The sequence below is a fragment of the Hyla sarda genome, chromosome 2, assembly GCF_029499605.1.
Source record: "Hyla sarda isolate aHylSar1 chromosome 2, aHylSar1.hap1, whole genome shotgun sequence".
NCBI lineage: Eukaryota > Metazoa > Chordata > Amphibia > Anura > Hylidae > Hyla > Hyla sarda.
The window spans coordinates 488,458,488-488,479,786 of NC_079190.1; the positions used below are offsets into that span (position 1 = coordinate 488,458,488).

General features: G+C 44.7%; 1 long non-coding RNA gene across 2 annotated transcripts in view; it reads left to right on the top strand.

Moving 5' to 3' along the window:
• LOC130357141 (uncharacterized) overlaps positions 1-21,299 on the top strand; it is a 94,294-nt gene that overhangs the window by 7,864 nt on the left and 65,131 nt on the right. The window contains exon 1 of one of the 2 annotated variants that reach the window (XR_008889118.1): positions 15,888-16,356. The exons of the other annotated variant lie outside the window; for it this stretch is intronic. This is a non-coding gene — a long non-coding RNA (uncharacterized LOC130357141). Of the gene's footprint in view, positions 1-15,887; positions 16,357-21,299 lie in introns of those variants that run through there. 2 annotated transcript variants of the gene reach the window in all.

Here is a 21,299-nt window from a genome sequence, read left to right on the forward strand (position 1 = left end):
GTACTTATCAGCTGCTGTATGCCCCAGAGGAAGTTGTGTGGTTCTTTTACAGTCAGACCACAGTGCTCTCTGCTGCCACCTCTGTCCGTGTGAGAAACTATGCAGAGCAGCATATGTATGCCATGGGGATTTTCTCCTGCTCTGGACAGTTGCTGACATGGACAGAGGTGTCAGCAGAGAGCACTGTGATCAGACAGAAAGGAAATTCAGAAAGAAATACAGCAGCTGATAAGTACTGGGAGGATTAAGATTTTTAAATAGAAGTAATTTACTAATCTGTGTAATTTTCAGGCACCAATTGATGTAAAAACTTTTTTTTTTTTTTTACTGAAGAGAACCCATTTAATGTTTATCAAACTCATTGCTCACGTAGTCGTTGAACTGTAAGATGTCCTCTTCATGACCAGATGTCAATATCAGATGTTGTAGGGACTTTCACCAACAGTTCAGTAAATGAATCCTTCTCCATCAGGTCATCAGGTCTGTAACACAGTTCTTGGAACAGGACATGATTCAGACCTTTCCTCTGAAGAGTGGGAAGTGATTGGAAATACAGTGAAAACTCTCCACCCCTTTGAGCAGAGCGCCCCCTTGTCCAGACCAGATATCCTGTGACAGATTTTCTGTTCCACCATTTATGAATTCTTTAAGAAGACCACTTCCATAAAGGGCCACTTTTATTTACATTTTGAGTTGTTGTCCTAAAGTGGTTTCACTGTTTATATATAGACTAGCTGAGTACCCGGCGTTGCCGGTTTTTTTCTTCCTCATCCTTGTAGGGGAGGAAAATCAACAAAGGAGGAAGCTTTTGACTTCATATCCCATCCCCATATATTGTTGTCATATCCCAACCCCACATCCCGTCCTCATACCCCAACCTCCTATCCCAACCTCCTATCCCCTCCTCCTATCTCGACTTCCTATCAAAACCTCCTATCCCGACCTCCTATCCCCTCCTCCTATCTCAACTTCCTATTTCAACCTCCAATCACGACCTCCTATCCCGTCATCCTATCCCGTCCTTCTATCCCGACCTCCTATCCCGTCCTCCTATCCCGTCCTTCTATCCCGACCTCCTATCCCGACCTCCTATCCCGACCTCCTATCCCGACCTCCTATCCCGACCTCCTATCCCGACCTCCTATCCCGTCCTCCTATCCCGACCTCCTATCACGACCTCCTATCCCGACCTCCTATCCCAACCTCCTATCCCAACCACCTATCAAGTCCTCCTATTCCGGCCTCCTATCCCTACCTCCTATCCCGTCCTCATATCCCGACCTCCTATCCCGACCTCCTAACTCGACCTCCTATCTCGACCTCCAATCCCGACCTCCTATCCAGCTGATTGGAACTGGTGTGGCGCTCGTTGGAGCACAGCTCCGTACAGTTAGTAGTGGTTGTCCCAGGTATTGCAGCTCAATCGCAAACACTTGAATGGGACTGAGCTGCTGGGTCTGAGTTGTAATAAAGAAACAACTAGAGGCAGAACTCCATTCAGTTTATTGTTTACCAGGCAGAACTCCATACAATTTTCCATTTTACTATCTATATATAAAAAAAAAATGCTGAAATCTTGCAGTTCCGATTCTGGCCACTAGGCCTAAAACTGAGCTGAGACTTCCTGATCACTTCACAGCAGTCCCCTCCTCCTTATTATCACAGACAGGATTACGTATATAGATAGCAGAGGTACACACAACAGCTGTTGCTCGTAGATCAGCTTCCCCCTCCCTGTAGTGTAGAATGGCCTCTGCTAAGGTCATAGAGTGTGGCAAGAAACCTCTCCCATTCATATCAATGGGACAGCTTTAGTCTTTTTTGCCTATGTCCATAGGGCTTGCTGTGCTCTCTGCTGCCACCTCTGTCCGTATCAGGAACTGTCCAGAGCAGGAGACATTTGCTTATGGGGATTTGCTCCAGGTCTAAGTTGTAAAACAAGACACAACTCCAGGCAGAACTCCATACAGTTTTCTATTTTACTATCTATATTTAAAAAAAAAAAAATTGGTTCTGAAGCCACCAAAATGTCACCCAAAAATAGGAAAAAGTGAGGATTAAAGAAAAATAAGTAGATAACTAATACAGATAAAGCAAATCCTTACATATAAAAGTAAGAAAGATCTGCTGGGAGCTGTAATCACTGTCTATGTCAGCATTTCCCAACCAGGGTGTCTCCAGCGGTTGCAAAACTACAACTCCCAGCATGCTCGGACAGCCTTCGGCTGTCCGGGCATGCTGGGAGTTGTAGTTTTGCAACTGCTGGAGGCACCCAGGGTGGGAAATGCTGGTCTATGTAGAGGACAGGAACTTCTTCAGGGTTTTGTACAGAATACACAATGTCCTAAAAAAGTAACATGGAGCCGCCCTCACCTGGTGTTCAAAGGAGCAGCTAACCCTGGCACAGGTAAAGCATAGTACAGAACATGTAATACCTCCCTGTACTGTAGGGGGCGCTACCAGCCAGTCAGTGCATGCACTTCAGTAATACAGGAGTTTTACCAGTAAAATGTCCATTCTGATTGGTCGGTTCTTCCGAGTATTGACACATTTCACAGATCTGGACTGTCCATAACATTGTATGTTGAGTCTGGTTTCAAGTTACAATGGTCCAGAAAAGACCATTGTATGTTGAAACTATTGTATGTTGAGGCCATTGTAAGTTGAGGGATCACTGTATCAGTTTGCAGTGAATTTTTTACATAACACACCACAATATTCTCTCCTAAAGCTGTGCTCTTCAGTGATCATCTATATCTATGGACAAGAAAAGTTATATAAGGATCTTGTTTTAAAACCTAAAATACCGTCATGTCAAAAGTAAAGCCAAACTGGACAATTCCACCACTAGGTGGTGCTTTAAAATCTATTGTTTCATAACAGCGCACCATGTGGCTAGGCATGGTATTGCAGGGGAAACTTATTGGTGGATTGAAAAAGTTCTTGCGATTGGTGATATAGTGTATAGTAGGATATAGTGTACACAGCACATGGTGGAGCTCTTGGACCAAAGGATTAAAGGTAGGGTCACACGAAGCACATCTGTAGGATACGCTGATGGCAGTCACAAAAGTGAGCTCCATGCTGCAACTGGGTAACTCTGTTTGTTCGCTCATGACTGCCGATGGGAAATCCGCCGCAATGAACAGACACACAGAGCTACCCAGGCGCAGCAGGGAGCTCGCTCTTGTGACTGCTGTTGGCACATCCACAGTGTATTTTTCCGCTCAGTGAGACCCTACCCTAAAACATCAACTTGCATTTGAAGTCACAATGAGGTAATAAAGGAATGTTATCAGGGGTCTCAGTGTTTGTTGGTTTGTTTCAATGTTTCACTGCAGGTATAAGTATTCTGCATACTGCTGCGCTTAGCTGACAAAGGATTTCCTAGACTAATACACTGTAACAAACTCTCAGCTGTGGGGACTTAAAGGAGTAGTCCAGTGGTTAACAACTTATCCCCTATCCTAAGGATAGGGGATAAGTTTGAGATCGCGGGGGGTCCGACCGCTGGGGCCCCCTGCGATCTCCTGTACGGAGACCCGACAGCCCGCGGGAAGGGGGCGTGTCGACCTCCGCACGAAGCGGCGGCCGACACGCCCCCTCAATACAACTCTATGGCAGAGCCGAAGCGCTGCCTTCGGCAATCTCCGACTCTGCCATAGTGATGTATTGAGGGGGCGTGTCTTCCGCCCCTTTGTGCGGAGGTCGACACCCGCTATCTGGCCGGAGAGCCGGGGCCCTGTACAGAGAGATCGCAGGATAGGGGATACGTTTTTCACCACTGGACTACCCCTTTAACAAGGTCAGGAGGAAGTTTTGCATCTAAATATAAACAAGAATGTTTCCATTCACTGGAGGTTTGGAGATTGCAAAGATATTTCCAAATTCTTTTTAAGTTCTGTCTGTTTATGGCACTATTTTCGGGTACATCATGTACGGTATATGGCACTATTTTATTATGCTATTTTTTTGAACACCAAGTATATGGAAATATTTTTGCAGCATTGTATTTGGAACTATATTTAGGGATGCCAAGTATATGGCCCTATTTTGGTAGCACTAGGTATGGCTCTATTTTGGTAGCACTAGGTATGGCTCTATTTTTAGTGATACCATGTATACGGAATGATTTTGGTGTTGCTATGGCACTATTTTTTGGGAACTCCATTTATACTGCACTGTATATGTCACTATTATCAAGTACATAATGTATATGACAGTATTTTGGAGAACACCATGTATACTGCACAATGTTTTATGGCAATATATATGGCACTATTTTCTGGTACATCATGTATGGTATATGGCACTTTTTTTGGTGGCACTATGGGTATGATGTGTTTTTTAACACAAAGTATACAGCACTATTTTTGTGGCATTGTGTTTGGAGCTATATATACCTATGTATACTGCACTGTTTTTAGGGCAAGGTATATGGCACTATTGTCAGGTATGCTATGTATTTGACCCAATATTGGGAACACAATAAATACCGTACTATTTTTAAGGGCACTGTATATGGCCTTATTTTCAGGTACATCATGTATATGGCGCTATTTAGGTGGCACTGTGTATGGAATTATTCTTGGGAACAGCATATGGCACTATTTTCAGGTACATCATGTATGGTATATGGCACTATGTGTATGATACTATTTTGTGAACAAAATATAAGTATATAGCTTTGTGTCATTGTGTTTGCCACTATATTCACCAATGCAATGTATATAGCCCTATTTTGATAGCACTAGATATGGCCCAATTTTTAGGAACACCATGTACTGTATATTAAACTATTTTTAGGGCACTGGGTATGGCACTATTTTCCCAAACACCATGTATATGGCACTATTTTGTTTGGCACTATGTGTATGATACATCTTGTATATGTCACTATTTTTGTGGCACTCAGTATGGAATTTTTTTTCCAAACATTGGCCCCCATTTACTATTGCAAACCCGACATGTTTTGTCAGGTTGTGCGCCAGATTATGGCGCATTGCGCCAAAGCTTCTGTCTGCGCCAGAATTTGCACTGGAAATGAAAGAACCCCGACTGACTCTCCATTTTGCTAAGAAAACCCAAGAAAGGAGCGTGGCTGTCGGGGAAGGGGGCGTGGTCACAAAAAAGGGGCGTATTCCCGACATTTTCACAAAAAAAACAACATATTTACTAAGGTTTCCACAGAAAATGTGGTGGATTTCAGCTGAAGAAAACCCGACAGATCAGAACATGTGTAAAAAAAGCAAAGTGTAGGGAAAGTGGAAAATGTAGGGAAACCTTAGTAAATACCGAGGAAAATAAATTATAGGGAATTAACCTCTTCAGGACATAGGGCGTATGGATACGCCCTGCATTCCGAGTCCTTAAGGACCGAGGGCGTATCCATACGCCCGTGGGAATTCTGGTCCCCACCGCTAGCCGGTTGGGGACCGGAGCCGGATGCCTGCTGAAATCGTTCAGCAATCATCCCGGCATATCGCCCAGGGGGGTCATTATGCCCCCCCCATGTCGGCGATGGCCGCAGATCGCTGGACAATTCAGTCCAGCGATCTGCGGTGATTCCGGGTCAATCAGGTCTCCAGTGACCCGGTGACCCGGAATTACTGGCTGATCGGGGCCATAGCCAGCAGGGGTGAGGTGGCACTGGTGCCACCTCACGATCGCCCTGATTCGTCGGCCGGTTTACCGGCCGACCAATCAGGGCACCTGCTGCAGGTGTCACTCCCGCACCCGCTAAACCCCTCTTCCGGAGGACGTGAGCGGGTGCGGGACGTGGACCCCGGGAGCTGGGGACCCCGATCCCTGGCGTCAATGTTCGGATCGGGGCCCCAGGAGCGGCGGCGGCGGAGCGGCGAGGGACTGACCTGTGTCCCGGAGCAGAAGCAGGAGGTGAGTGACAGCCTCCTGCTATTGCTTAGCAACAGCTCCCAGCATGCAAAAAGGGCATGCTGGGAGCTGTAGTTATGCAACAGCAGGAGGCAGACAACCACAACTCCCAGCATTCCCTTATGGGCATACTGGGACTTATGGTTTTGCAACAGCTGGAGGCACATTTTTTCTATGGAAAAGTGTTCCTTCAGCTGTTGTATAACTACAACTCCCAGTTTGCACAAACAGCTAAAGTGCATGCTGGGAGTTGTAGTGGTGCATCTGCTGGTTGCATATCTACAACTCCCAGCATGCCCATTGGCTGTTGGTGACTGCTGAGAGTTGTAGTTTTGCAACAGCTGAAGGCACAATGGTTGTGAAACTCAGAGTTTTTTTTTTACCTAACTCAGTGTTTCACGACCGGTGTGCCTCCAGCTGTTGCAAACTACAACTCTCAGCAGTCACCGTACACCATGCACCGTACATGCTGGGAGTTGTAGTTTTGCAACAGCTGGAGGCACACTGGTTGTGAACACTGAGTTAGGTCACAAACTCAGTGATACATAACCAGTGTGCCTACAGCTGTTGCAAAACTAAAACTCTCAGCATGTACAGTCTGTCAGCGCATGCTGGGAGTTGTAGTTTTGCAACAGCTGGATGTTTCTCCCCCCCAATGTGAATGTACAGGGTACACTCACATGGGCGGAGGTTTACAGTAAGTATCCGGCTGCAAGTTTGAGCTGCGGCAAATTTTCTGCCGCAGCTCAAACTGCCAACGAGAAACTACTGTGAACCCCCGCCCGTGTGACTGTACCCTAATAACACTACACTACACTAACAAAAAATAAAATAAAAAGTTAAAAACACTACATATACACATACCCCTACACAGCCCCCCTCCCCTCCCCAATAAAAATGAAAGCGCTGGTATTCCACTGTTTCCAAAACGGAGCTTCCAGCTGTTGCAAAACAACAACTCCCAGTATTGTCGGACAGCTGTTGACTGTCCAGGCATGCTGGGAGTTTTGCAACAACTGGAGGCACCCTGTTTGGGAATCATTTGCGTAGAATTCCCCTATGTCCACCCCTATGCAAGGCCCTAATTTAGGCCTCAAATGCGCATGGCGGTCTCACTTTGGAGCCCTGTCGTATTTCAAGGCAACAGTTTAGGGTCACATATGGGGTATCGCCGTACTCGGGAGAAATTGTGTTACGAATTTTGGAGGGGTATTTTCTGCTTTTACCCTTTTTAAAAATGTAAAATGTTTGGGAAAACAAGCATTTTAAGTAAAAATTTATTTTATTTTTTTACATATGCAAAAGTCGTGAAACACCTGTGGGGTATAAAGGTTCACTTAACCCCTTGTTACGTTCCCCGAGGGGTCTAGTTTCCAAAATGGTATGCCATGTGTTTTTTTTTTTTTTGCTGTCCTGGCACCATAGGGGCTTCCTAAGTGCGGCATGCCCCCAGAGCAAAATTTGCTTCCAAAAAGCCAAATGTGACTACTTCTCTTCTGAGACCTGTAGTGCGACCAGCAGAGCACTTTTCACCCCCATATGGGGTGTTTTCTGAATCGGGAAAAATTGGGCTTCAAATTTTGAGGGGTATTTTCTGCTATTACCCTTTTTAAAAATGTAAAATTTTTGTGAAAACAAGCATTTTAGGTAAAAATGTTTTTTTTTTTTTTTTTTTTTACATTTGCAAAAGTCATGAAACACCTGTGGGGTATTAAGGCTCACTTTATCCCATGTTACATTCCCCGAGGGGGTCTAGTTTCCAAAATGGTATGCCGTGTTTTTTTTTTTTTTGCTGTTCTGGCACCATAGGGGCTTCCTAAATGCAACATGCCCCCCAAAAACCATTTCAGAAAAACGTACTCTCCAAAATCCCCCGGTCGCTCCTTCCCTTCTGAGCCCTCTAACGCCCGCCGAACACTTTACATAGACATATGAGGTATGTCCTTACTCGAGAGAAATTGGGTTACAAATACAAGTAAACATTTTCTCCTTTTTACCACTTGCAAAAATTCGAAAATTGGGTCTACAAGAACATGCGAGTGTAAAAAATGAAGATTTTGAATTTTCTCCTTCACTTTGCTGCTATTCCTGTGAAACACCTAAAGGGTTAAAACACTGACTGAATGTCATTTTGAATACTTCGGGAGGTGTAGTTTTTATAATGGGGTCATTTATGGGGTATTTCTAATATGAAGACCCTTCAAATCCACTTCAAAACTGAACTGGTCCCTGAAAAATATCGAGTTTGAAAATTTTGTGAAAAATTGGAAAATTGCTGCTGAACTTTGAAGCCCTCTGATGTCTTCCAAAAGTAAAAACTTGTCAATTTTATGATGCAAACATAAAGTAGACATATTGTATATGTGAATCCAAAAAAAATGTATTCGTAATATCCATTTTCCTTACAAGCAGAAAGCTTCAAAGTTAGACAAATGCAAAATTTTCAAATTTTTCATCAAATTTACGGATTTTTCATCAAGAAAGGATGCAAGTTACCACAAAAATTTACCACTATATTAAAGTAAAATATGTCACGAAAAAACAGTCTCGGAATCAGAATGATAACTAAAAGCATTCCAGAGTTATTAATGTTTAAAGTGACAGTGGTCAGATGTTCAAATAACACTCTGGTTCTTAAAGGAATACTCCGGTGCACACTTTTTTCCTTTTATCCCGTCCGGGCTGCAAAATAAAAGAAAACGCACTTTATCTTACCTGCCAACGAGCCCCCGGAGATCCGGTACAGGTGTTCGGTGCCCGGGCTGTATTCTTCTTACTTCCTCTTAGCCCGGCATGTCACACGGAGCTTCAGCCTATCACCAGCTGAGGCGGGACATCGCTGCGGCCAGTGATAGGCTGAAGCTCCGTGTGACATGCCGGGCTAACAGGAAGTAAGAAGAATACAGCCCGGGGACCGAACACCTGTACCGGAGTGTACCGGAGCTCCGGGGGCTCGTTGGCAGGTAAGAGAAAGTGCGTTTTCTTTTATTTTGCAGCCGGGACGGGATAACATGAAAAAAGTGTACACCGGAGTACTCCTTTAAGGCCAAAATGGGCTTGGTCCTGAAGGGGTTAAAACCCACAACGAAACCTACACAACACTCTTCGTAAATAAGGGCCATTGTGTATATGGCATTATTTTTGGTGGCACTGAGTATAATACTATATTGGGAACAACATGTATTTAGCACTATTTTTTTGTGGCACTGTGTATGGCAGGAACACCATGCATTGGAGGAACTGCGTATTTGGCTTTCTATAAGAAGGTTCTTTATTGAAGGCACTGTTTAAACAGTCACTAAATTCTTAGGAGCACGGCATCTATAAACTGTGCAGTATATAGCAGTATTATTTATTTGGACATTTTGGTATCATGTCAAAAAGTATCAACAGATTTATACTGTATATTACACCATAGAGCTATGGGAAGCAATAAATGCAGTGTGCAGTAATAAGAAGGCGGCTGTTCTCCTATCTGTTCACTTAGTCATCAGTAAACTATCAGTTCAGATACGAAGCTCTGTCCATAACACAGATGGAATGTGATGGCAGAAGACTTCACGACTGCGGGAGGCCATGATTCATATATAGGATTGGTTGGATTGTGAGCCCAGTGCCAGGCACGCCCATAGGGGACTCTCATAGATTTGCCTTCCTATAAGACGTTCTCCATTGTGTGTCTGGAGGTGAAGGCCTGGACCTCCCCTTCATCTCCCTCATCATTCAGGTCATTAACTAAACAAAATCCGCTAATGATGAATTCCTGAAATACCTAAACACAGCCAAACGCTGATAAACTTTCCACACATAACAAGGAGAAACTGTTCCGAAAAACGCTGCTTATTCCTTCAAGGAGTTTTTCCCATCACTGAAAATGATGGCATATTGCTAGTACAGTGATCCCTCAACTTACAATGGCCTCAACATACAATGGTCTTTTCTGGACCATTGGTAACTTGAAACCAGACTCAACATACAATGCTACAGACAGTCCAGATCTGTGAAACGCGTCACAACTGGAGGAACTGACCAATCAGAATGGGCATTTTACTGGTAAATCACCTGTATTACTGAAGTGCATGCACTGACTGGTCTCTGGTAGCGCCCCCTACAGTACAGGGAGGAACTACAAGTTCTGTACTACTCCTTCCCTGTGCCAGGGTTAGCTGCTCCTTTCGACACCAAGTAAGGGCGGCTCCATTTGGGACACTGTGTGTACTGTATAGGACCCTGAAGAAGCTCCTGTCCTCCACATAAACCATTGTTTCCCAACCAGGATACCTCCAGCTGTTGCAAAACTACAACTCCCAGCATGCCCGGACAGCCAACGGCTGTCCGGGCATGCTGGGAGTTGTAGTTTTGCGACAGCTGGAGGCACCTTGGTTGGGAAACACTGACATAGACAGTGATTACAGCTCCCAGCAGATCTTTCTTTATTAGTGTTGAGCGGCATAGGCCATATTCGAATTCGCGATATTTCGCGAATATATGGACGAATATTCGCTAAATTCGCATATTGGTAATATTCGCCTTTTATTTTTGCATGAGCGAAAATTCGCGTAGGCGAAAATTAGCATATGCGAAAATGTACATAAACCGTAATTAGCATATGCGAATATTCACACGCCAGTCTCACACAGTAGTATTAGAGCCTTCTTTACACCACACAAGCTGGAACCAGAGAGGGATGATCACTGTGAAAAAAAAAAAATTACAAAAAAAAAAATTACAATATTCGTAATTAGGAATATATAGTGCTATATTAGCGAATATGCGATATTCGCGAATAAAATTCGCATTGCGAATATTCGCGAGCAACACTAATCTTTATTACTTTTAAAAGTAAGGATTTGTTTTATCTGTATTAGTTATCTACTTATTATTCTTTATTCCTCGCTTTTTCCTATTTTTTGGGTGACATTTTGGGGCTTCAGAACCAATTACCAGGTTTCCATAGAGTTCTGGTCTCAACATACAATGGTTTCAGCATACAATGGTCGTCCCAGAACCAATTAATAATGTAACTTGAGGGACCACTGTATATATCACCACTTTCTTCCTAGCAGGTTCAGACCAGCCCTGAAGGGGAATGATCCCCTTATGTATCGGCGGTAAAGAAATGTAATAGGGCCTTCACTAAAAATTGTGTAATGCTTTAAAGGGGTACTCTGGCCCTGAGACATCTTATCTCCTATCCAAAGGATAGGGAATAAGATGTCTATACACGGGGGTCCTGCCACTGGGGACCACCGCAATCTTGAATTCGACACCCACCTGTTTGAGCTGCACGCTGCGGTGCCATCTCACAAACAGCCGGGTGGCGACCACGGGGCCGGAGTATCGTGACATCACGACTCCGCCCCCGTGTGACATGACCCCCCGACCTCGCTATGGAAGTCTATGGGAGGGGGCGTGGTGGCTGTTTGTGAGCTGGCACCGTGGTGTGCAGTTCAAACAGGTGGGTGGCGAATACAAGATTGCGGAGGTCCCCAGCGGCGGAGTACTCCATCCCTAGACCCAGGTGTCCAAAGGATAGGGGATGAGATGTCTGAAGACAGGGGTCCCGCCACTGGTGACCCCCGCCATCTCCCTGCTGCACCCTGCGTTTGTTTAGAGTTTTGGGTGCAGCGCCGGAGGCTCGTGATGTCACGGTCACCCCCCCTCAATGCAAGTCTATGGGAGGGGGCTATCACGCCCCCCTCCCGTAGACTTTCATTAAGGGTACGGGGCGTGGAATCACAAGGGGGCGGGTCTATGACATCACCAGCTTCCGGCGCCGGTGTGAGGTGGTTTTTTGCGCCCCCGTAGATCCATGCGTCCGCTCCTCCCCCAGCTCTCCGAACATTTCCGAAGCTAGAACTGGGGGAGGGCAGAGCAAGGGGAGAGAGGAGGTTCACGCCCCCTCCCTCATCTCCCTGAGCTCGGCTGGACGCAGATCTCTACGGCCCGCCCCCTCCCTGAGGACATAGATCTCCACGGCAGGTCCCCTCCCTCATCTCCCCTCCCTGAGGACGTAGAGTAGTGCTCCCAATGAGCTCTATGTATAAAGGGGGACATACTGTATGGGCTAAAGGGGGACATACTGCACGGGCTAAAGGGGGACATACTGCACGGGCTAAAGGGGGACATACTGTTCAGGCTAAATGTCCCCCTTTAGCCTGTACAGTATATCCCCCTTTAGCCCGTACAGTATGTCCCCCTTTACACATAGAGCTCATTGGGAGCACTGCTCTACGTCCTCAGGGAGGGGAGATGAGGGAGGGGACCTGCCGTGGCGATCTATGTCCTCAGGGAGGGGGCGTGCCGTAGAGATCTGCGTCCAGCCGAGATGAGGGAGGGGGCATGAACCTCCGCTCTCCCCTAGCTCTGCCCTCCCCCAGTTCTAGCTTCGGAAATGTTCGGAGAGCTGGGGGAGGAGCAGACGCATGGATCTACGGGGGCGCAAAAAACCTCCTCACACCGGCTCCAGCGTTTGAACAGTTTGTTCCAAAGGCTGATCAGCGGAGTACCCCTTTAATCTTTGTTTCTTTTCTTCGGCACACTGGCCTTGTCATTTTAGTTGTGGTAGGCTATCTGTACTCTCACGGTGCATCTTCTGGCAGAACCTACAAGATCCAGTTTATCTTGTTTTTCCTAATAGTTGATGAATAGTTGGCAGATGAAGGCGATGCATCGAATCTCAGCAGAGATCAATGTCTCCCGCGCCGGCTGTTTGAGGCTATTACACGCCAATTAGTGGATAGAGGATGAAAGTCTTGGCTGCCATCACAGCTTCCTATCAGGTGTCTTAATGACTACAAGTAACATACAGTTTCATTTTTTGAAGGACAATGGCTGGCAGGGACTCACCAGCTTGGCACGTCTAATGAAGCGTTACTATAAAGAAGTTATGTGAAGCGTGGAAAGTTCCGGCATGATTATTGCACACTTAATGTGTGGTTTGTGCCCTGATACAGTGTGACACACCAGCTTCCCCCCCAGTTGTCGTTCCTTATCATGGACTCTTCATTAGGTGTCGATCGTAGAAGGGAGCAGAAGATTATATTTGACACTCCAACAATTATCACCTCTGGTTGGGGCTTCACTAGTGTGTCCAGATCTTCATCTTGTCTTCAAGAGCTTATTGTACTCGGATCATTGTTGAGTGGTGAGTCAGTAGCCACTAAGCAGAATGAGACATGACTATATCCCCCCCAACCACCTGCCCTAAGCCATGTGGGTGTAGAGTCTTAGAAATACTTAAAGGAGCATTGAACCATAAGTATGTGGATTATATAAGTACAGCTCATAAATATTATTCTCACATATGGATGTAAGTGTTGTGGAGGATATCAGAACTGAAGGTGTGTGAGATAAAGTCAGATGGAGAGAGACCAGGTAAACCTCTGCCAGATTCCTTGGGTGGGGGCTCGTTTCTTAACAATTGGGCAGTTGAAATTGAACATGCCCGATCCTTCTCCTCCCTGAGAAGGCAGAAGGCCTCACACATGCTTAGACAGGCCTGACAAAATTGGTGCTTTTGGTCAACTCATATCAATGGCTGACACTAAATGCACCTGGTCCTCAAGAGTACCTGTCATGATCTTGTTCAATTTTATAATCCTCCCAGTTCACTGCCCCCATCATGATAAACCACCCCCCTGCCTTTATCTTTATTATTTTTTAGTTTTCTACCTGGATATTGCTCTGTATTTTCTGCTCAGTCTCAGTCAGTTTCACAGACTGGGAAGGGGCGTTCCCTAGTAGGAATGACATCATCTGAAGCCATACAGGGGAGAACTTCCTCCCTCACTCTGCAACACACAGCCCAGAGCAGTTCAGTGTGAGATGAGCTATGATTGGCTAAGGCTGCACACACCCCTCAGCACTCCAGACTGCATTTCCTGATTTTAGACTTCTGCCAGGGCCAGCAGGAGTCCAAAGTCTGAGCAAGAGATGGAGGGAAATGTGCTCTGGACAAGTAGGGAGACACCTGGTGGCAGCTTTTTTAAACACAAATAAAACATAGAAAACTTAAACAAAGTACATTAGAAAGATTGTTTATTTACCATGAGGAGTGCAATAGTAAAAATTAGTTTTAATGACAGTGCCCATTAAAAAAAGGACCATTAAAAAAGGACCATACACCTATCAGCCCAGCATAGGTCAGGTCCCCCTGCATCCCCCATGCCACCAACACAGCTCTAAGCCATGAAGAATTGGACTTTACATGTCCTGTGAAGTTCTGCTGTGGTATCTGCACCATTGGCAGCAAATCTTGTAAGTCTTATAAGTTGTAAGGTGCAGCCTCCATGACTCAGTCTTGATTTTCCGGACATCCCATAGATGGTCAATTTGGCTGAGATCAAGGGAATCTGAAGGCCAAGTCACCACCTTTATCTCTTTGTATTGTTTCCGGGGCATTATCCTGCTAACAGAGGCCACTGTCATTTGGGAACCCTGCTTCCATGAAGCGGGAGGACTTGGTCTGTAAAATGTTTAGGTAGGTAGTACGTGTGACAGTGACATCAACATGATGCCAAGACCCAAGGTTTTCGGCAGAACTTTTGGCCTCCACCAGCTTGTCCTCTTCCTATAGTGCATTCTGGTGCCATCTCTTTGCCCGGTAATTGATACATGTGCACCCAGGTGTCCAAATAGGGTTGTCACCTTTCTTGCAAAAAAAATAAAAAATACCGGACATGCTAATTTGCATAATTAATTATATATGCATTTTTTTCCTTATATGGGCCTGTATAAGACACATTTTTTGTGCTCCGATCTGTAGTTGTAAACAGCACCATTTTTGTTTCAATGTAATTTTTTGATCGCTTTTTATTTTTATTTTTATTAAACACGGGAGTTGTAGTTAGTTACTAACTACAACTCCCAGCATGCCCTGATACAGCCTGTGGCTCAGCAGCTGCCCTAAACGAAAACTACAACTCCCAGCATGTTGGACTATGCAGTAGTATATAGTATGGGTCAGTGTTTCCCAACCAGGAGTGCCTCCAGCTGTTGCAAAACTACAACTCCCAGCATGTTGGACTGTATAGTAGTATATAGTATAGGTCAGTGTTTACCAACCAGGGGTGCCTCCAGCTGTTGCAAAACTACAACTCCCAGCATGTTGGACTATATAGTAGTATATAGTATAGGTCAGTTTTTAGCAACCAGGGGTGCCTCCAGCTGTTTCAAAACTACAACTCCCAGCATGTTGGACTATACAGTAGTATACAGTATGGGTCAGTGTTTCCCAACCAGGGGTGCCTTCAGCTGTTGCAAAACTACAACTCCCAGCATGTTGGACTATACAGTAGTATACAGTATGGGTCAGTGTTTCCCAACCAGGGGTGCCTTCAGCTGTTGCAAAACTACAACTCCCAGCATGTTGGACTATATAGTAGTATATAGTATAGGTCAGTGTTTACCAACCAGGGGTGCCTCCAGCTGTTGCAAAACAACAACTCCCAGCATGTTGGACTATATAGTAGTATGTAGTATAGGTCAGTGTTTACCAACCAGGGGTGCCTCCAGCTGTTGCAAAACGACAACTCCTAGCATTCCCGGACAGCCAACGGCTGTCCGGACATGCTGGGAGTTGTAGTTTTGCAACAGCTGGAGGCGCTCTGGTTGTTAAACACTGGTATAGGTTATGGTGCAACATTCCGGTAGTTGGAGGATCGGTTGGATAAATACCGGCTATTGCCCTGCCGTTATTTTTAATATACAAATACCGGCAGGGTGGCAACCCTACGTCCACATGATGAAAAAGAAAACACGTTCCATTAGACCAGGCCGCCTTCTTCCATTGCTCAGATCTGAAGCTCACGTGCCCATTGTAGACACTTAGGGGGAGATTTATCAAAACCTGCCCAGAGGGAAAGTTGCCCAGTTGCCCATAGCAACCAATCAGATCACTGCTTTCACTTTTAACAAGGCCTCTGCAAAATGAAAGAAACAATCTGATTGGTTGCTATGGGTAACTCAGCAGCTTTTTCATCAGGATTGGTTTTGATAAATCTCCCCCTTGGTGATAAACAATAATGCTACCATGCTGCAACTTCCCTATGGACAAACGTTGATTATATGGTATTTGTGCAGTGGTTGCAGGGTCACTTGTGGCTTTTTTTCCATAGAGAAACATTCCGCTCATATTGTGGTCACAGGAAAAAAAACTTCTTACTTATCTTTAGCTGAAACAATTTTTCTGCTCGGTGTGTGACCAGATTAAAAAACATGAGAGCCGAGAGTATAAAGCCAAATAAACCAAGGGGAATTATTTATTTTGATCGATGTAAAGAAACAAACACAGAACTATGTTCTTGTCGTTCTGCCGTACTGTCCGTGTTTTCTGTATACCTGTGTGCAGAGCTGTGAGCCCGACTGCATATACACTGGCTGAGCAAACATCGCAGTTCCTGTTTTGAGAACCTTGAAACCACAAATGACTTCTTAAAGATAAATCTGAATTGTTTTCTGAAGGTAATAAGTCAAAAATGTGCATTAGTTGGAAGTTTTGGTCTGTTTTGCTTTTACAAAAAAAAAAACTGTTACGCTGACTTCAGCAGGTCAAAGGTGAATCTAACAAGTGTGTAATATCTATCTATCTCATATCTATCTATCTGTTTATCTAACTATCTATCTATCTCATATCTATCTATCTATATGTCTCATTATCTATCTATCTATATATCTCATATCTATCTACCGTATATACTCGAGTATAAGCCGACCCGAGTATAAGCCGAGACCCCTAATTTCAACCCAAAATCCCAGACAAAAAAAAAAAAAAAAAAAAAAAAAAAAGTTATTGACTCGAGTATAAGCCTAGGGTGGGAAATACATCATCCCCCCCTGTCATCATCCAGACCCGTCATTAACATCCTCATCATCATCACCGCCTGTCATCATCCAGACCCTCATCATCATCACCTGTCATCATCCCCTTGTCATCATCCCACACCCCCCCCCCTTCATTATCCCCTTGTCATCATCCCCACCCCCCTTCATCATCCCCTTGTCATCATCCCCACCCCCTTCATCATCCCCTTGTCATCATCCCCACCCCCCTTCATCATCCCCTTGTAATCATCCCACACCCCCCCCTTCATCATCCCCTTGTCATCATCCCCACCCCCCTTCATCATCCCACACCCCCCCTTCATCATCCTCTTGTCATCATCCGCCCTCAGTGGTCTTCAACCTGCGGACCTCCAGAGGTTTCAAAATTACAACTCCCAGCAAGCCCGGGCAGCCATCGGCTGTCCGGGCTTGCTGGGAGTTGTAGTTTTGAAACCTCTGGAGGTCCGCAGGTTGAAGACCACTGCGGCCTTCGACATCATCCAGCCCCCTCTCACCCCCTTTAGTTCTCTACAGTACTCACCTCCGCTCGGCGCTGGTCCGGTGCTGCAGGGCTGTCCGGAGAGGAGTTCGTCCGGTGGGATAGTGGTTCCGGGCTGCTATCTTCACTGGGGGCGCCTCTTCTCCGTGCTTCGGGCCCAGAATAGAGGCGTTGCCTTGACGATGACGCAGAAGTACGTTGGCAATGAACGTACCTCTGCGTCGTTGTCAAGGCAACGTGACTATTCTGGGGCCGGGCCCGAAGCGCTTAGTAGAGGCCTCCCCGGTGAAGATAGCAGCCCGGAACCACTATCCCACCGGACCACCTCCTCTCCGGACAGCCCTGCAGCACCGGACCAGCGCCGAGCGGAGACGAGTACTGTACAGAACTAAAGGGGGTGAGAGGGGGCTGGATGATGTCGAAGGCCGCAGTGGTCTTCAACCTGCGGACCTCCGGAGGTTTCAAAACTACAACTCCCAGCAAGCCCGGACTATCTATCTATCTATCTATCTATCTATCTATCTATATGTCTCATATCTATCTATCTATCTATCTCATATCTATCTATCTATCTATCTATCTATCTATCTCATATCTATCTATCTATCTATCTATCTCATATCTATCTATCTATCTCATAACTATCTATCTATCTATCTCATAACTATCTATCTCATATCTATCTATCTAATTATCTAGCAACAGAAGAATACAGCAGCACACTGTTAGCACAAAGATATAGGAAAAACATGAACATGTAGATAAAACATGGAAAGCTATACAGCTATAGTGTAATAATTTGTTTGTATCTAATTATCTATCTATCTCATATCTATCTATCTATCTATCTATCTATCTAGACAAAGAATAAGTCAGCCAGCACTTTAGTTGATACCAAACTATTATATGGACCTGGCCTGCAGGTGCACGTTACTAGGCTAGATATACAGCAACAGAAGAATGCAGCAGCACACTGCCAGCACAAGGATATAGGTGAAACATGAACATGCAGATAAAACATGGAGAGCTATACAGCTATGGTGTAATAGATGCAAATGTGAAACTATGGGATAGTGAGGCACTTAGCTCGCAAATTCACACAGAGGCATATTCACAGTGTAGGGTCCGTCCCAGAATGAGGTCACCTTACCGTGGTGGGACGGTCCACGCTATTTGGCGCCAAATTTGCAAGCTAAATACCTCATAATTTCATAGTTTCATATCTTCATTTATTGCATTACAGCTGTATAGCTTTTCATGTTCTATCTATATACTCATGTCTTATCTATATACTCATGTTTCCTCTATCTTTGTGCTAGCAGTGTGCTGCTGTATTCTCCTGTTGCTGTATATTTAGCCCAGCAGCCTGCACCTGTAAGCCAGGTCTTTACAATAGTTTGGAATCGATAGTGCTGGCCAACTTATTCTTTGGTTGTATCTATCTATCAATCATCTATCTATTTCATATCTATCTGCAGTGTCCTACTGGGAAAGCTTTGTACCACTGTTTTCTCATTGCATTAATACCATTCCTGGCCGAGTGTAGGGGGGGGGGGGGGGGGGTTACCTAATACACTTCATGCATTACTATACACGTACACAAGATGAGCTTGTTCTGAGCCCTGATCTCTCTCAGTAGAGAGGAGAAATTCAGTAGTGTAGAGTTAGACTCTTTCTTTAAGTTAGACCTAAACATAGGATTGCTGGGAGCTAATAACCTCCTGGTAAACCTACCTAGTCCCCTCATGATAATGATAGAAAAAGCGTATATATAAAGTCTGTAATGAGATGAACACCTTCCCCATTGTTTTCCTTAGGGTCCTCCAAGGCTTCAGGCTGGGCCTAGGAACCAAGGGCCTGGATAAGCTGCATTTCCTTACGGAACCCTCAATCTATAATAGGCATATAAGACAGGGCAGGATAGCTATATGCACGGCCTCTTGATAAAGACTCGTAACATGCGTTGAGGTCGGAGGGGTGCGTTGGTGATTATCCCACTATAGGTAAACATACTTGCCACAAGTAGTAATTGATTTGTCTCAGGATAGGATTGTGTTAGGGTCTGCAGGTCCAGTATCGGAAGCGCATTAAAGGGGTACTCCCATGGAAAACTTTTATTTTTTAAATCAACTGATGCCAGAAAGTTAAACAGATTTGTAAATGACTTCTATTAAAAAAAAATCTTAATCCTTCCAGTACTTATTAGCTTCTGAATACTACAGAGGAAATGGTTTACTTTTTAGATGTCTCTGATGTCATGACCACAGTGCTCTCTGCTGACACCTGATGCCCGTGCCAGGAACTGTCCAGAGCAGCATATGTTTGCTATGGGGATTTTCTCCTGCTCTGGACAGTTCTTAAAATGGACAGCAGAGGTCAGCAGAGAGCACTGTGGTCATGACATCAGAGAAATCTAAAAAGTAAAGCATTTCCTCTATAGTATACAGCCACTAAAAAGTACTGGAAGGATTAAGATTCTTTTAATAGAAGTAATTTACAAATCTGTTAAACTTTCTGGCACCAGTTGATTTAAAAAAAAATAGTTTTCCATGGGAGTACCCCTTTAATACTAGTTAGGTATCTATTATGTGAATATTCTAATAGTTAATCATTAATATTGATATGTAGTTGTTATTACCTAGCACCTTTATTGCTTGTATTGTGATCACCAAACATCAGTTTCATGCATATCAATTGTGTAAGTGTAAAATATTATTTTTTATGACTTTAATAAAAGCTGTATTTTATATGAAGGCATTTTTTTTGGACTCTAGTAGGTTCTACAGTGTAAAATGTTTACTCTAGAGTAGCCTATATGGTAATATATATAAAAGACAAGAGCCAACCAGTTGTATCATGCACCTCAGGAAAGAGTATCCCAAAAGGATTTGTTACCACCAATTTCTTTTATGTCGAGACAAGACTAAAAATGGAGATCGGCAGGGATCGGTAAACACTGGAAGGGGAGGGGCAGTATGGGGTTCGGTGAGTGAGCCTTATTATATAATGAGCCTTATTTATTTATTTATTTTTATCCCAGTCTTCAACTTTTTAAAAATGTAGACAATATATCCAGGCGGATGACCCCTTTAGTTGAACATTAGAATTTTTTCCACTAATTTTAACTTTATATATTTGTTCCTTACTTGAAGACATAGTAGGTTTTACCTTCATCCTGAGTAACCTAAAATAACCTTGATATTTTTGCGGCCAACGTAGCAGCGTGTGTGTGTTTTCTTTTGCATGAATCACATAGATCTGAGATGTGGACATCTTTGATATTTAATTAAACTCCATAACAAGGCCTTAGATCGTACGGCTGCCTGGGGGGCTCATCCATCCAGGGACTCTCTGCTTCTACAAGGACTGTTTATTTCTATTGTCCATTCTTAATTACGGTAATTAATGGCGGAGAATAAACCGAATGACCATTTAAGGATTTTGTTGCCTCCTGATTTCAATGAATTCATCCTTATTGTACATTAATCTTAATGTTTAAGAAAAAGAAACGGGTTGTTACTAGAATTCATGAAGTTGGGAGATGATTTTTGAAGGAAAATTTTTTTCTTAGAAACTTACCGTATTTTTCGCCCTATAGGACGCACTGGCATATAAGACGCACCCAATTTTAATGGTGCAAAATCTAGAAAAAAAAGATTCTGCACCCAACAGTGATCTTCAACCTGCGGACCACCAGATGTTGCAAAACTACAACTCCCAGCATGCCCGGACAGCCAACGGCTGTCCGGGCATGCTGGGAGTTGTAGTTTTGCAACTTCTGGAGGTCCGCAGGTTGAAGACCACTGGATAGGATGTAATACTCACGTGTCACCACCACTCCGGACCCGTCACCGCTGCCCTGGATGTCGCTCCTTCGCTGTCGCTGCGTCCTCGGGGTGTCCCCGACGCTCCGGACGTCTTCTTCCCCGAGATCCACGCTCTCCGTCGTCGTCATCACGTCGCTACGCACGCCGCTCCTATTAGATGACGGGACGGCGTGCGCGACGACATGATGACGTCGAAGGAGAGCGCCGGCCATGAAGGGGATCCCAGCACGGAGCAGACACCGAGGAGGCAGATAAGG